This window comes from Nannospalax galili, unplaced genomic scaffold (assembly GCF_000622305.1).
Source record: "Nannospalax galili isolate Female #2095 unplaced genomic scaffold, S.galili_v1.0 scaffold162, whole genome shotgun sequence".
NCBI classification, from domain to species: domain Eukaryota; kingdom Metazoa; phylum Chordata; class Mammalia; order Rodentia; family Spalacidae; genus Nannospalax; species Nannospalax galili.
The window spans coordinates 2287313-2305876 of NW_008350388.1; the positions used below are offsets into that span (position 1 = coordinate 2287313).

Sequence of the window (18564 nt, forward strand, 5' to 3'; positions counted from 1 at the left end):
CTTGAAATTGAACAGCAAAAAAAATAATGTCACCATTAAAAAAAAAAAAAAATCAGTGAAGTTATTTCACCAGAAAACAGCCAAACATGCCCAAATATTCCCCAAAAAAATAAGCTGGGAAGGAGAGGGAGCTGAGGGCTGGGCTGATGGAGATGGAGATGGAAAAGGAATTGGAGCATCATAGGAATAAAGAAAGACTTCAATAAAGTAGTAAGAGTTGACAAGGGAAGTGGCAACAGCCCAACTTATGAAAGGGGGAGTGTACAAAGCATGACAGGCAGATGTAATAAAAGAAAAGCACCATAAAAAAGAGAAGGAGATGAAGAAATATGTCCGAGCAACGGAGACAGGTACAGTGGGAGTATAAAAAAGAAACAGCTCAGGTTGGAAGTAAACAACCCGAAACTGGTGATGTCCCTAAAAAAAATGAAAACAACTTTTTACATGTAAACAAAAGTGCCTTCCAGAGAGGGAAAAAGAGAGTGGCGCACTCTTATGAACACACACACACACACACACACACACACACACAGAGGCATCAGGCATCTGACTATTTCAAAAGCCACATCTAAAATTTCATTAAAAAGAGCCCAGCTGCTTCCATACCCTGACTTTGTCTTTAAGGACTTAGCTAAGCTGAAGGAGTGGCCAGAAAAAGAAAAAAAAAAAAACAAAAAAAAAAAAAACTAAGAGGGCTAACCCATCTCTCTCAAATTCTTTTATTTCAGCAATGCATTAAGCAATCTCCCCGCAGAGTTATTCTCTTCTTCCTGGTGTGGATAAAGCTCCCCCTGGGGAGCTCTGTAATTTCCAGCTTCTCCGAATTCAGGTATTAGTAAAGACCGCTTGGGGACACGCAACAATATAACTCTACATTTTCAGGCATTCGGAGAGAACCCCCTAAGGGTCCCAAGTTCAAATTTCTGAAATGTAGGCATTGTAAAAGGAACCTCGGGGGACTCCAGCAATAGAAATCTGCTGAATTCAAAGCATTTCCTAAGCCCTGGCAGGAGCCTTTGCTCCCACTGGAGGCTTTTTATAAAACATGTGTTGCTGACATGTTGACAGATTGCTCAGTGAAGTGTTAGGTGCATACACAGGCTGGCCATTTAGGGGGACATCAGTTTACCCTTCATCTCTACCTGAAGCACCATGTTTTATACATTACCCGAGGACAGGCAGAAAACAGACACTTTCCAACAAAGTATAGTATCACTTGGCAAAAGACAAGCAACCCCTCACACATACCTCTATCTACCTCCTACCAAAGGAAAGATGGATTTCATAGTTGCATCACACACATGCACACACCCTCACACTCACACGCACACATACAGGGCTGGACGGAATCTCCCCAAATCACAAAAAGGTCAGAAAATAAATTAAGTGTACAGTGCAAGGCCTGGGCTTGAAATTGCCTCCATGTATCAGGCCTGCCACCCTTTCCTACACAGGCCAGAGCTCTGAGGGTATAAGGAGCAAAGGAATTTTCTAATGACAGCTGACTGTTGGGAGGTAATCTGATCAAAGGCCGATATTAAATCCAACTTCTGCTCATATCAGGGTATTAGTGATGTACGACTTAATAACCCAGCGGCTCCAAAAGTGCTGCCGTGGCAACAGGATGGAAATTGGGATAATAATGTATTCATGGTGCTGGCGACCTGGGGCTGCAGTGCGCGCTCTCAGGGGAGGGCACTTCACCCTGAGCCAGACGTGTCTGGGCAAAATCACTTCACAAAGGACAGGAGTGGAATACTGAAGAGCTGAAGAGCACTGGCACTGATGAGAGTGTCGGTAAGGGAAGAGTGGAATGAAGTGAAGGGAGGGAAGGAAAAACATTTCCAGCAGAAGAGCTTGAGTGGTGCTTCTCTGAAAACCTGATGGGGCTTAAGAAGCTCTCGCCGACAAGTACAAGCAAAATGGATAATTATTAAATGAACATAAAACTACCTTCTCTGCAAAGGGCTGGAGGAGGAAGGCAGGCGAGCAGCTCGCATGGAATGACAGGATGTGTGTGACAAGATCAGCCTCCACCGGCTTCCAGCCCTACCTACCACTGCACAGGGGAGACCAGTGTGTCACCAACCAAACCCCCGTTCTTCTCCCCTGTAACTCACGCCCATGCTCAGGCCACGAGAAATATATTTGTCAACCAAACAAAGGTCATGCGTGCATCGGTGACGTGGTCCTCACAGTGATCCTCCTGACATGAGGAAATAATCTCATCTTCCTTTTCTGAAAATAGAATTGGGGCAACTAAACACTAGTAGAGAATGGGGACAGAGAAAGGAGATGTAGAGGGGGACTAGGAGATTTAATGAAGTGGCAAGGGGGTGAAAGAAGACAGGGTGGTGTGGCCCACGGGCAGCTCAGCAGTCAGACACATGCCCACCACCTCTAATCTAACACAGGATCCTCTGGCTCCCTGGACTGAGAAAATGAAAGCACAGACAAGGGTGATTTCAATTGCGAATATCTTTTGCAAATTACATCATATGGGACTTACATTGGCTGAAGACATCTTTAGACTATCAGAGGAGATTCCAAACGAAAATTGATAGACCAGGCAGGCATGTACTTTGGGGAAGAGCAGCAGAAAATGGCCCATATTTTTTTTTTTTCCTTATCTAGCTCCAAATACCTTCTTTGCTACAAGGGAAGGGCTTACTCTCTGCAACCAATACAGAATATCTTCAAAGAACAAAGAGGACCAAACATAAGCAAGGAAATTTGGTTAAAAACGTGGCGTCAGGCATCACTCCTTGGGGGCCCTGGTCGGCTTCTCTTCTGAGGAAACTGACTCCCTGTACTCATTCTGACATGCCGAGCCCAGCAAATCCTAATTTCTTATTCTCACAGTGCCTGATGCCAACAACGTACACATTGTACTCTTAAGCGCTCTTCCTGCCTTTCCTAGTATTACAGATAATTTGCTAGTTTCAGAGTGTACTTATTACAGGACTGTCAGAGGAGTTTTTGTTTCAACAACACGTTAACTTTACTGCACTTATAAAAAACATTATGTGTCCCCTGTGATTCTCTGTGTTTAAGAGCAGCGAAATGTTATTGATCCCGGTGTGACAAATCAAGAGTTAGGTAATGTCTACAAAACTCAATTTTCTGCAAGACATAAAAACCCTTTTTATGAAACCCCTCCTTAAGAAATTCAAGAGAAATTCCAGGCAAGAAAAGAAAAAAAAAAAAAAAGAGTGAAGGAATCTAAAGGTCAGTAAGTATGTCTTCTTAATGTCATCTAACTCTATTCTAATGACAGGCATGTGACCACAGAGGCCAAATTCAACCAATATTTACTTTCACTACTGTAAAACAAATATCTGCATGAAATTTTAAAAATCATTCTTATCCAACTAGAAATCTTCAGGAAGTGGACAGAACTGAGGCCAGTCTACTGAAGGAATCTAAAGGTCAGTAAGTATGTCTTCTTAATGTCATCTAACTCTATTCTAATGACAGGCATGTGACCACAGAGGCCAAATTCAACCAATATTTACTTTCACTACTGTAAAACAAATATCTGCATGAAATTTTAAAAATCATTCTTATCCAACTAGAAATCTTCAGGAAGTGGACAGAACTGAGGCCAGTCTACACTAAGCTCAGATACACACCCAGGTACCCAACCCTTGTCTCAACATTCCCATATCCTCTGCTTGGATCCCTCTACAGTGGACTCTCAGAACTCATCTCCTTCAGCAGGTCTCCAACATCTCATTCAGAGTGTCACCTGCCTTCTTTTCACATTCCACTCTTCTATTCCCCTCTCAGGAGCAAAAGAATCATTAGGGCTGGAGAGATGGCTCAGCAGTTAAGAGCACTGGCTGCTCTTGCAGAGGACCCAGATTCCAATCCCAGCACCCAAATGGTAGCTAACAACCGTCCATAACTCCAGTTCCAGGGGATCCAATGCCCTCTTTTGATCTCCAAGGGCATTGCACAACATGGGTGCACTTACATACATACACTTACATACATGCAAGGAATACACTCATATATATATAATAAAAATAAAAAAAAAGATTCCTATATTAAACTCCACCTAACCAGGGTTCAGGAACCATTGAGGAAGAGGGGGTGGAAAGATTGTAAGAGCCAGGGAGTGGGTACATGACCATATGGAAATAGAGTCCTATAGGCTCCTAGGTGGAACCTTGAACATATGAACCTACAGCAATGGTGTCAGCATGCACAAGACCCATGCAAACTCAAGCAGTCAAAAACCTAGCACAGAACTGTAGAAACTGGCAGCAGGCTCCAATCTTAGTCAAAGAATTATTGGCAGCTGATTAGTGCTGGATGAGAAAGAGCTGATCTTCTTAAAGGGTGGGGGGATGCTAGATAAGCTGACTAGACCTCAGTCGATGAATGTGCACTGAGGGATGTCTTTGGACACTAACTTGACACTATAGGCCTTAATACAAATGACAGAATGCATGAATTCTTGGGGGGGTGACTATGGGAGGGTGCCAATAGAGAAGGGGGTACAAAGATGATTAAGATGTTCTGTATGAAATACACAAAAATTCAATAAAATTTTACAAATAATAATTTGTTAAAGAAGAGAAATAATCCTGAAAATACCTACCAACAGCTGCCGCTGACCTGGTAGGTAACAGGAAGAGATGTAGATGAAAAGAAACCACTACTGTGCGACATTAATAATCTGGTTGCGACTCGTGCCCAGTTCATTTGCATCCACAGAAATTTCAGAACTCTGTATACAAATTTGGATTTCCCCCCAACTGTTCAGAGACAGGAAGCATTGATACTGCATTTAATTAACAAGCAAGTGTACGGCCTTCAATGTGAACAATACTGAGCCAATTGCTTAAGTTCTAGAAAGATAAATGTATAACAAATGCTACTGGACCATCACAGAATATTGCGATAGCCATGTTCTATAATTTTCCCCAGCAAACTTCAGTCTCTAACAGTGCTGGCCTTCTGTCTGTCTCCACCCTCAACACTCCTTTCCAGGGACAGCTTCCATTGGGAAATCTGTTTTCTAAGTCTGCTGGTAGCTCCCTCTTTCTCTCCTCTTCTTCTCCTTCTCTCTCCTTTTCCTCTACTGCGTTCATCATTATTCAGCTGCATTATAACATTTAAAAAAAACAGCTTTGAAAAAAAAAAGAAAGAAAGAAAGAAAGAAATCATTTGATTTTCATTGCCCTGGAGAGAATTAAATACCCCTAAGGAAAAATTCCGGTACATTCTCTGCACACATTTACATGCAGCCAGTGAAGTAAACATTTCCATAATTGCTCACTTCAGAACACGTTACCCAGTTCCTAGGTACAATAACTGTCAGGAGTCAATGAGGAATAAAGAATTTTCCTGAATCCTTGCACATAACCTGACTAGCATTAATAACTCCACAGTTGTACCTAAGTTAAGAAATGGATTCCTGCCAGACATCAGCCTTGCTCTGAACTCTCAGGTCACATGTTCTACCTACTGACATTAACAAAATAAATGATTTTTTTTTACAACTTAAGGCTATTGATAATAAAAGCATTCTTACCTTCCTTCTACTTAGAATAAAAGGCAATAGCCCAAGCTATAGCTTTTTTTAACCTTGGAAATTACAGCAACAACATATGGCTTCCATTTACTTCCAATTTTACTCGTACTGTGAGCTTCTTTGGTGAAGTTGTCTTCTATTGCTAAATGACAAAATGAATGATGAAATTCAGTTGCTATGCTCGAAAAACAAAAAACAAACCGTGGTGGTTAATCCCTAAGGAAAACTGGACTTCGGTTATGAATCATCCTTACCAGCAATCTTGTAAATCTTAAATAAAAGTCTTTATGTCCTAAAGAGTATTGTGAATAAGCACGATTTTCTTTCAAACTGTTGGCAGACAAGATTCTCCTCCTCCTCCGATCCCCTCAAAGTCAAGGTTAGAGAGCATGCCACCAGCCCAGAGTGATTGTTTGAAGAGAACTTGCCTTGTGCCAGACCCTTCCTCGGCTCCGTTTTTATTGCTCACTTATGGGACAGTCTCACTGCTGAAGCTACAATCAAGGACTTGGGACACACATAATAAAACCAAACCCACCGGCTCTGATAACATTAGTCATTTTTCTACAAAATGAAAATGCATGCACTTCGTTATCAGATAAATCTTTATGAGCTTCTTCCGTCTTTCCCTAACCCACACATTCCCCACTTAGCCCCAGCTCTCCGGTAAGACTGAAGACTTAAGTCTTTCTGATGACTTCGGATAACCATTAGGCTGTGGACACGATCTGAGCCAACAAAACAAATTCAAAATTGGGGGGTAGAGTTTTAATTTTTTTAAATGTGGCTAGCTAGACAGCTTCCTCAGACAATAAAAAGTGTAGCTCTGCGTGTTATAAACTATTTATGACATGTTCAAGGAAGTTTTTCACCCAGGCAGAAAATATCCTTTTAATAAGCCCTTTTTACTACAACTCACTATTATTGGTCTCTTTATTGTTGTTTTCATATTTCGCCATAAATATAGTGCAGAAACAGACAAAAGGCAAGGCAGCACACAACTGAAATGTTATACAATTTGCTAAAATTATGAATAAAATTAAAACTGCCTGTCAAAGCAAAATGAAAAGCAATTTTGTTTGCAATTTTCATAGCTGCTATGGAAAAGCAGCCAAATTCATGAACTGCATGCTGTCTGCAGTTCAGAAGTATCCACAGAAACTGAAGAAGATGCTTGGGCCAGAAAGAAGACATCAAGATGAACCACAGCTTAAAATTCACCTCCCCCTGGCCCAGCCACACTGGCCTTCTCTGGAAGCACAAGTTTTGTTATTTGCTCCTCAAGTCTGAAATAAGAGTTGACGCCAGATGATTGAGATGATTAGGAACACCTTAGAAAGCTGGTATTTTATCCTACATTTAAATTTCATCAATCATGCCAAGCACTAGCACCTGTGCAATACGCATTCCATGCCCTTATTCCTGGGCCCCTCGCTGGGAGCCCAGAGAACCAACAGCAAATGGGGGGGGGGACCGGCAAGGAAGGAAGAGGGGGTCCTGCCTCCCTGCAGCCTACCTGGCCTCAATTAGACAGAGACTGCTACTAAGATCCAATCTAGTGTGCCACAGTAGGCCATCTTCTTGAAGGCAAGGGTGAATGAATGCATTCATTCATTCATTCACTCAATTTCCATCACTCTATTCCATTTTGTTAATGATATCCTAAATTTGATTTAAATGAAATATAAAGCTCGTAGGGCCTCATTAGGGTCCCTACAATGGGCAACATTAGACACCTTGCTAAAACTGTTAGTTCTGTCCAACTACTGGGACACCACCATAGAAGTCCATCATGGAACAACTGAATGATAAGAAAGTGAGATTCTTGGGCAGGAGAAGTGACTCAGCAGGTAAGGTTCTTGCTGTGCAAGCCTGACTGACCCAGTTAGATCCTCAGAGCCCAAGGTGGAAGGAGAGAACTGACTCTCTAAAATTGACCTCTGGCCTTCATACACATCCGTGGCATGCACACTCACTCACACATCACATACACAAACAATAACAATGATAATAATTAAAATTGAAAAGATAAACACGACACGGGTGCACTTACCTACACGCAGGCAATACATGCATACACACAGAATAAAAATAAATAAAATATTTTTAAAATATTTTAACAGATTCATCCTTTCACATTCTCTTTCACATTCAGCCATAAATAATGCAGCATAGGAAATGTCTTGAGATAACTGTCCACCACTAATATCGCCTTCTCTATTTCAAGCTCCTACTGAAAAAAATGCAAACACGCAAAAAGTACAAATACTTCACTGAAGTGAGCAGTTCTACACTCGTTTGGAAATGCTATCCATTCAATGTGACAAAACGAATACATGGTCCATCAGGATTTGGGCTAAAGCCTCCCTGTTCCTCAGATGTTGGATGTGACCATTTCATTGCATAGACCTTCATACTGTATATAGCTTAAAGGCACAAGCAAGGGTATTAAGCTCAGTCATGTAAAAGTACATTATAAAATTCAGCTTGATACATTGCTAATTCCAAGAGAACTGGGTTTCCTGGTAAGCGGTTAAACTAGAGGATTCCTCTTCCACCAGGAGAAATACAGGTCAGCTCTCTGAGTTTTCCCTTCAAACACCCAAAGATCCTTGAGTCAACAAATGCCAAGGCTCCTGCAGACAATTTGACTCTCGGTGGACATCAACCACCCTAGTCCCCAAGTCTAGAGCATTCTGTAGCTACTGCTAGCTCTGTCTCTAGAGGCAGCACTTCCTTTTTTCAGTTGTGGGGAAAAGAAAGAAACACAGACCTTCCAGGATGTGCTAATCAGCATCCTGCCCAGATACAACCACCCTTAAAAGTACTTAAGACTGATGGAATTTTTTTTTAATCCCAGGTTTTTTTTTAAGTTGTAATCACTGTACCAAGAAAACAAAGCATCTCAACATCTTCTGGAACAAGAAAGAATTTAGTACCTGACAGTATCTACAATGTAACAGACAACTGATCAAGATATATTGAAATAAGGATTGGAGAGATGGCTCAACAGAATACTCATTGTTCTTACAGAGAACCTGAGGTTGGTTTCCAGCACCCACATCAGGTGGCTCACAACCAGTTTCAGGGGAGCTGATGCCCTCTGGCCTCAACAGGCACCTGCATATACCTGATGCACACAAACTCATGCAGACACATACACATAAATAAATAAATCTTTTTTTCAAAAATGTACTGTGGGGCTGGAGAGATGGCTCAGCAGTTAAGAGCACTGGCTGTTCTCACAGAGGACCCAGGTTTGGTTCCCAGTACCCACATGGTGGCTAACAACCATCCATAACTCCAGTTCCAGGTATGCCCATTGTATGTGTAATATGTTCCTTCTCATTTTTAAAGCAAGTATAATATACTTGAATTTACATTGAAAGCACACAAAAATTAGGGGCTGGAAAAATGACTCAGCAGTTAAAAGCACTGGCTGCTCTTGCAGAGGGCCTGGGTTTGGTTCTCAGCACCAACATGGTGGCTAACAACCATCCATAATTCCAGTTCTGGGAGAACCAATGCCCTCTTCTGGCCTCCACAGGCATTGCATGCATGTGGTGCACATATATATATATATATATCTGTGTGTGTGTGTGTGTGTGCATATATATTGCATGCATGTGGTGCATATATATGCAGACAAAATGTAAAAAACTAAAAAGTTAATAAAGATATATTGAAATAAAGAATGGAAAAGGGGAACAGAAGAAGCATAAGAGATGTGGCCTCCAGCCTCTTGTTGTTGTTTTAAACTACCATACATTATTTAACCTGAAAAATCAAAAATATGTCATTGGCTTAAGTGAAATGAGTATTCGTACTAACATTTATGCATGTGACCTGCCAGCTTCCCACTTTCCACTGGACCCCAGCCCACTGTGATGCTCATTCAGGCCAGGCTCATATATTTACTGAGCAAATATTTCTAATCTCACTACATTGTTTGGCTCTTCATCACCATGTGTACATCATGGTGCTTATATTTCAGTGAACGGTCTTCATGCCAGGGTACCATAATGGAGCTTGTCGGAGTCTGGAGATAAAGGCTCTTCCAACAAAGCCTTCCCAGACCTGGGATCCTGCAGTATCCCTGTCGCATCAGCCGAACCACATCTTCTCTTTCATCTTTTACATGACATAAGAGCCTGTTCACACAGAGGGAGAAGTAGGTCCTAAACATGGTAGGTGACAGTGTCTACCATTAAAAATGTGGCCTAGAGTTAATGATACAGATACTGCAGAATGCTTGTCATTATTGTCAGGGGGAAAACCAAGAGACATAAACATATGGCACTGTTCTCTCTGCTGCCCCTACAGGCAGGGGAGGAGGTCTGAACAAATCACAAGTGGGCTGTGGTTCACTCAAAGGTGCAACCAGGAGAGGAAGGGTGCTGTGGTTTGGATGGAGTTTAGCCTCTCAAGGGCTCATGTATTGGATGCATGGCCCCTGGTGTAGCTATGTGTGAAATAGAAGGAGAGGTTAGAGAGATGGCTCGGCAGTTGAGAACACTGGCTGCTTTTGCAGAAGACCCAGGTTCCATTTCCAGCACCTACATGGCAGCTCACAACTGTCTTTAATTCCAGTTCCAGAGGATGGAACGCCCTCTTCTGGCCTCCACAGGCATTGAACCCATGGGTGTACTTACATACATGGAGATAAAACATTCAGTATACACATAAACTAATTAACATAAAAATTGAAGCAAAGAGACCTTTAGAGGTAGAGTTAGTTGAGTTTGATGGCACACACTTTGTATTCCAGCCCTCAGGAGGCTGAGGCAAGAGGATCACCACATGCCTGAGAGGCCAGAATGGCCTGAATAGAATCCCAGTTCAGCATAGGCTATAGAGCAAAACACTGTCTCAAACCCACCAAAAAGGAACCTAGTAGAAAGCAGTTAGGTCACTAGAGAAATTGTCCCCTGAAAGAACCATGGTCGTTCTTATGAGAACACAGCTAAAGACTGAGTTGTTGTAAGAGAGTTCTTCAAAAAAAAAATTAGGTGGAATTCCAAGATATATAAAACTGATACAAATGACCCAATCTAAACGCACAGAGGGCTGATCACACTGAAACCCAGAGAGCATCCATCTCTGCTTTCTTGAGAAAGCAGTCCTGTAATGACCAATCAGGTCACTTTCCTGTCCAGGACTCAGTGATCTCCCCATATAGAGTTTGCCTCTATTTTCAAGTCAGTATTTTACTTTCCTCAATTAAAGGTAAATAAAGTAAGAAGGGGAAATAATAGAACATTAAGCAATGAAGAAGCTCTTTTGATAAGTCTGTGGCTTAGTGATCAACTTAATAATTAAAAATCATAGATATAATCCAATCATCGCTGTAAGCCATCTTCCATTCCATGGAGACTGTTACCAAACAGTCTTCTACCTGTTGTACAGATGAGGACTCCAAAAAGAACAGCTGGAGTACCCACCGATTTTCATACTTACAGTTATACATACATACCATACAAACATGCACATACCATACACACACAGGCAAACATACACACATACACAAACACCATACCCACACCATACACAAAAGCATAGACCATACACGGTCACAGACACATGCCATACACAAATATATACACACACCATACAGACACCACACATACTATACACATACACAGACCATACACACACTCACATACACTATATACAGACATCATATATACACACACACCATGCACACATACCATATACACATAATACACATATATACATAACATACACACCAGACACACAAAAATACACACACCATACCCCACACATACCATATACACACAGCATACGTATACCATGCACGCACTCACACACACACCATACACACATACACATGCCATATACACACACCATACATATACCATACACACACTTATACATATACCATACACATACTATACACACATTCATACATGCCATACCCACACCCACACACTCCTTAATTTCTTAGAGGTCACTGAACAGGCATTACCCAGAAATACACACTAGAGAACCAATCACGGCTCCAGGAGAACAATAATTAAAACCAGCTTTTCTGGATTCTACCTCACAACGGTCTCATGATTGAGGCTCTTTAGAGAGTTAACAGAATAATTGTTTCCAAAGTTTCATTGAGCTTTTTGAGATAGGAGTTTATGGTACTCTTCACAACACCTGTAGTCTTTCTGTTCTGTGGTGGAGCAGTGAGTCAGCTGTTCTGCTAGTATTCATTTTCGTAAGGTTATATAAATAGTATTGTGCGGTTTTCTCTGAGAAATAAACCAATTTGGTGGTCTGTGTTTAGTAAACACTTCCAAACTTTCTTGCAGACACTACAACCTTCACCTTCAAGGGATCCGTCTAAAACCTTCACTGAGGACTGTGGTGTGACTATCTCATGTTTAAATTAAAATTTTACTTTAAAGACACAAGAGTTGTTCAAAAGACTTGTACCTTTTGTACCTTATGATTAGCAAATTAAGGTGAAGGATTGGGGGGGGGGCTTGCTTGCTTACAAATAATTTCTTTAATCCAGAGCAAGAGAAGTGAACTCTAGCTAATGAATATTACTCTTGCTAAGCAGTAACCTAGAATCTTGAAAAAGTTCATTTTTATCATCGGTATTTTGAAGTTGCAACTTTGATCCACATCTACATAAGAAAGAGATGATTTTGTTAGCATTCTCTTTCATTACTGGATAGTATTCTGCAGTGTGGGGACTACTGAGAACTATTAAGGGTTTCCCTTAAAGAGGAATTCACAGATGATTTTGAAATAATAAAAGCAATAAAAATTTCTTGGTTTCTCTAGATAGGACAAGTATTCTCATTTTCCTCCTTATGGTTAATCTACTGCTGACCATCCAGACACTGGTGAAATTCTAGGTGAATTTCGAGAGACTGCCTCCACCTCTAAGCACACATAAAGCACGGGGAACTGTTACATGAAAATTCGTTACCAAATTTGATTTTAAAGGCCTGGAATCTTTTCTTTTTCCAGAATCTCAAAAAATCAGGGTGGGTTTTTATCTTACTGTTAAACTGGTTGGTTGGTTGCGTTCTTCTTTGTCTGTTTGCTTGTTGGTGTGTGTATATATACCAGTGCATAATGTATGTGTGTGGCTGTGGGGCTGTGTGTGTGTGTGTGTGTGTGTGTGTGTGTGTGTGTGTGTGTGCCTGTGCACCCTTGTGTGTGCACATGCATGGGTGTGTGTATGTATGTGGAGGTCAGAGGTTGACAATGGGTGTCTGCCAGCATCACTCCTCACCTTATCCTTGGAGGGAAAGTCCCTCAGCTAACCCAGAGCTCACTGATTGCCTAGACCGACTTCTCAGAGAGCTCAGGGACCCCTGTTGTCTCCACTCCATTCCTGGATTTTGTGTGTAAGCTGGAGATCCGAATTCAGGTTCTCATGCTTTACCCACTGAGCCATCTCCCCAGCCCCTTGTCCAGTTTTGACAGACAACATTATTATGAATATCCATGTGCATGTACATGTTATCACATTCATTTCTGTGAAATTGCCAAGTTGCAGAGTTTAAATGTCTTCAAATTCACTGGATAGTGCCACCCTGTTTCCCAAAGTGGTTCTACCAATTTACATCCCAACAGCAGCATCTAAGCATCTCCATCACGGCACATCTGAAATGTCACACTAAGCTAAGTTGGTGGATATCTATCCTGGGAGCTTTTATTTGCATCACACCCCTGGTTACTTTGGTTAAAAGGATGGCACAGTTCAGATAACACAGAAGTGGATAGATGGTATGGCCTTCTATTCTCTGCCTTTATCTTTTGATGTTTCCTGTCAATTTTAGATCATATGACTTAGAAACTGCATTCTTGCTCCATTTCTTTTTATTCGTACAACTTTACAAAATAGGCTGTCTAGATCTATGATCCTTGGTAATAACATCCCTGTTGACAGAAGCACTGGGCACAAAAAGTATAACTCCTCAAAGAGAAATGACTGTTATATGTAGCTATTCTTCCCTGTAAATATTATCTTATTCAGAAGAACTGTAAATAACCCTTGAATCCTTCTATTCAGAGATAGGTTTACACATTTTGAGGCTCAATTTCATATGTGCAAGTGTATACATACTATTTGCCTGGACTTGCTAGACTCTGAGAACCTGAGATTATCTATTTCTCCAAAACAACCATACTTCATTCTAACAGAATGAAGGCTGATGGTCTTTAAATGGAAAACTCTGGAAACTGGTAGATGCATTTGAAATGGGAAAGAGTGAGAAAATTACTTTGAACAAACACTCTTTAGACAGTATTTTGACCTTCTCAGATCACACTGGGGGATGTTTGCATTCAAGTACATGTCTAATTTCCTTTCTGCCTTTGCAAATATTGTCTTCTCTTCATGGTCAAGTTCAAGTTTCCCTTGCCATAAAGTGGGTCGCTCTGTAATACAGGGACCCCTGCTACATTCTCCTGTATGGACTCTACACTTTGGTGCTTAACTATTTTCCCTAGAACGTGTGAATCTCCCTGTACTTTGTTGTACTTCATGCTCATGAGACAAGAAACTGGAGGGATGGCTCGGCAGGCAAAGGCTTTCAGCAAGTGTGAGGTCCAGACTTCAGATTCCTAGACCAAATAAAGCTGGATGCCATAGTGTGTGTGTGTGTCTGTACTCCCTGGGCTCCTATGGCAAGATGGGAGGTTACAGGAGAATCCCCAGAGGCTCACAGGCCAGCTAGCTCAGCATATGCAGGGGCAAACAAGAAGAGACTGTCTCTAACAAGGTGCAAGGTGAGGACTGGTACCCAGGGGTGTCCTCTGACCTCCACGCCCATGCTGTGGCACATGTGTACCCAAATGAACACACACAGACACACAGGTTAAAATAATAAAATAATAATAATAATCACAAAGCAAAAAGCTCCTAGGCAGCAGGAACCTTTCCTAATATATTCCAAGCTCTTATGTTCAGTAAAAGAAATCATGCCTGCCACACAGCTGCCATTCAGGAAGTAGCGAAGAAAGGAATGCAAGTAAGAGTGTCTTGTGTTTTTCTGCACTTAGGTGTGGGCGCAATCCATGAATGAAAAGAACATAGAAGCAACAACCATTTCTTTGTCATTTCCCAGGCATCACTAAGGGTGACATAAATAATGAATTGAAATGGGCCCTAAAACAAGACCCATGTTCCTGAAGGTAGCTATTCTTTCAAAATATCAATCATGTATCAAGCTGAAATCATTTATGCTTTGTAATCCAGTTTTGCTAAGAGAGATGAACTAGCAAGTGTGTGCTAGTCAGAAGGCCTGTGATAGCTTGGACAAAACCAATTTATAATATTTAAGTTACAGAAAATCCACACAAAATTCATCAGATCCTTCCTGGTTTATTTCATCTCATTCAGATGATCAGATAAATTCTTGAGGTAGTGCTCTTAAAATTATGAATAGAATACAGTTTTCCACTAGAAAGGACAGTCTGCATGAGTACCACTAAATGCACAGTTAAATAAATTAACAGTACTGTAAGACTATAAAAGTTCTGTCTCAATCAAATACCTCCTCAGGCATATCATTGGTGTTGATAGACACAGACCACAGGTTCCTAAGAAACTGTATTTAGAGATTAATCAATCAATGATTTTCCCACCAGTTTAGAGATAAATGTTCTGTTTTTAAGATATTTACATATTTATTTTTTATTTCTGTAAAAGGTCAGATTTAGTTGTTTCAGCTGGGTGTGGCAGTGTATACCTTTAATCCCAGCACTCAAGAAGCAGAGGCAGGTAGGTCTCTGTGAGATTGAAGCTATCCCAGTCTACGTAGCAAGTTCTAGTTCTGGGGCTACAGAGAGAATATATATATATATAAAAGATTTAGGTAAATTTAAGAATTTCATATTTTCAATACAGTAATTTCCATAAATACTTAGTAGAAATCTTTTCCATTTTTCAATGAAGTCATTCATAAATTAGTTCATTCATTCACTCATCAGAGATTTATAAAAACACACACATATAGAAAGTCTTTTCATTATCTTGAAAACCTGCTTCTCTTAATTACTATGAAGTTACTTGTTTAGGAAATATAGATAATGAGGCTGGAGAGATGGCTCAGCAGTTAAGAACACTGAATGTTCTTGTAGAAGACCCGGGTTCAAATCCCATCACCCACATGGCAGCTAACAACTGTCTGTAACTCCAGTTCCAGGGGATCCAACAGCCTCTTCTGTCCTCTGTGGGCATGGCACGACACGGGTGCACTTACCTACATGCAGGCATAACACTCATACACATAAAATAAAAATAGTAAATAAAATACTTTTTAAAAAGAAAATATAGTGTTTCATTTAAATCACAGAAAAGAAATGTACATAATCACACAAAGAAATACAGAACTTGTAGCACCTTCAGACTATACTTTATGGTTCGTTTTGTCAGTTCTTCTAAGTAATGTCCAAGTCAAAGGACTATGTCCCTCAATGAACTCTATGCCCAGACCAGAGTACCTCTCAAATACATTCTGCCTGTATTCTGTGGACTGGGTCAGAGACAATCTGAGACTAGACCTTAGGCCCCTTTAAAGGGCATATGTCTGTCCACTTGTTGCTGATAAAGCAAATGGGAGATTCAAACAAAGAGGTGTGATTACACACCACGTCCTTCTTGCCCTCTGTCCATCACCAGAGAAAAAGAAGCAGATCACCACTCTATCCCTCAGACCTTGGTTCCCCTATAAGGATGCCTTTGATATTCCTTTTCCCCAGAGACACATATTTTAAATGAGTTGAGTGGTCACAATACTGACTTCCTTATCTACTCCACTGTCGAGAACACACACACACACACACACACACACACACACACACACGTAGCAGTATCTACTTAAGCTAGAAGTATATGCTAATATAAATGTACATATGTATATACATATACATATGTATACAAACATTATGGTTTGAATGTGAAATGTCCCCCAACAGACTCAGTCCCCAGCTGGTGGTGCTCTTTTGGAAAGTTGTAGAACCTTTAGGAAGTGTAGTCTCAGTGGAGGAAGTGAGTTACTGTGGGGCGGGAAGTCTTGAAGTGTTGTCAGTGTTCAGCGTCACTCCCTGTCCACTCTGCTTCCTGTCTCCAGGTGCATAGTAACCAACCTCAATGGTCTTTCCCACCATTGAGGGACTGGATCCTCTCGAACTTTGATCCAAACAAAGCCTTCCCTTAACTTGCTTCTGGTCAGGTATATCTGTTCACAACAAGAGCTATAACTAATACAGTAAGTATATACTTAAATAAGTATATATTATATATCATATATAAATGCCTAGTAACAATGGCCACAATGAAAGGCAAGATATTAGGCATTGGTTTCAAAAAGCACTGGAGACAGAAAAACACTTCATCGTGCAGACCCTGGCAGTGATTCATAGGTAATAACTGCAGCACACGTTTGGATCCATTGAATAAAATTAAAACAATCTACAGTTCCACGGGAGATGCAGGATGATATCACTCTTCTAAAGAGCAAGCACATCTCCACACAACTTGGTATTGGCTCCTGGTCACAGGAGCAGACCACAAACATGGATGCACCTTGGACAGAGGATATCCTGGGTGCAACGACAGCAGCAGCAACAGCAGCAACATTCTAACCCCTGCCACTTCCCACGTGGAAATCCAGCAAAGAAAACAATCTGGGGTGGTCACGTGATGTGAGTTTGTCATCCTCTACATCTGTCCCCATGTGTAAACATCTTGATGCAGAAGGAAACTGACTCATCTCTATCAGGAAAAGTCAGCTTTCCTCTGCCTGGCGTGTATCAGCGCTTGGGCCGCAGGAGATCTGGTAGGAAACCATTCAGAACACTAAGCTGTGGCTCCAAAACAAAAGCTCTTCTGCCTCAATCGGGCTCATGCTACTAAGTCCAATGGAAGAGGGAGATGGAGAAAATACGTGAGAAAATATGTAAAATACAAACGTGCTACAGACCAAGATGATAAGAAGGGAAATGTAGGGGCTGGAGAGATCACTCAGAGGTTAACAGCACTGCCTGCTCTTGCAGAGGACCCAAGTTTGATTCCCAGCGCCCACATGGCGGCTACAAACCGTTCTTAACTCCAGTTCCAGGGGAATCCGAAGCCCTCTTCTGACCTCCGCAGCACTGCACAACATGGGTGCACTCACATACATGCAGGCAATACATTCATACACATTATATAAAAATAATAAAATATTAAAAAAGGGAAGTGTGTACATACAGGCATAATTAGTAACTTCAAAATGACTACATAATAGTTTCACTGAGAGAGGAAGACTTAGGACACCCTCAATTACTATACTTTAAGCAAAAAAGTGGGTTACTCCTAACAGGAGTTGAAATATGTTAAGGGGGGAAAGACTGTAAGATCTTTTATAAAGCATTTGCCTACTGGGATTCAGGGTGAGGAACCACTATACTTGATGAATGCTTCTTTAATAAATAAAGAGTGCTGGTGACACAGGGGAGTGAGATTCAGATATTAAGGGCATAGCACTCTGGAGAAAGAACCTGCCACAAAGAAACAAACAAACAAAAACCACATAAGAAATTATTCCTGATTGCATCAGGGCTGGTGGGAAGTACATGCCTTTACTCTTAGGACTCAGGAGGCAGAGGCAGGCAGATCTCTGTGAGATGCAGGCCAACCTGGTCTACATAGTTCCAAGCCAGGTGGGGTTACATGGAGACTGTACTTCAAACAAAAAAAAAAGAAAAGAAAAATAAATTGCACTTGAAAAGTCAGTGCTCCCCGTTTCTCACTTAGAAACATAAGATCAATCAGACCGGCATGACAGACTTGGAAGAAAAGAAACAATAAGGGCTCTGATTTCTGAAGTAGATTATGTTTCCCAAGGAACCCACAACAAGAGCTCTTGCCCCACCTGCTCTTTTGGAGTGCGACCTTCTCCATCACCACTGAGACATGGCTCTGATTTCACCCACTCTTGTATCCCTGCCAGACTGTGAACTAACTTTACCTGACAGAAGATGGAAGCAACACTGCGTTAGTC

At 41.2% G+C, this 18564-nt stretch overlaps 1 protein-coding gene across 6 annotated transcripts in view; it reads right to left on the reverse strand.

The window, feature by feature from the left end:
- Nucleotides 1-18564, reverse strand: part of Znf521 (zinc finger protein 521) — a 299735-nt gene that overhangs the window by 224348 nt on the left and 56823 nt on the right. The window contains exon 1 of one of the 6 annotated variants that reach the window (XM_029570693.1): nt 5543-5637. The exons of the other annotated variants lie outside the window; for them this stretch is intronic. The gene's annotated coding sequence lies outside the window, so the exon portion shown is untranslated. Of the gene's footprint in view, nt 1-5542; nt 5638-18564 lie in introns of those variants that run through there. 6 annotated transcript variants of the gene reach the window in all.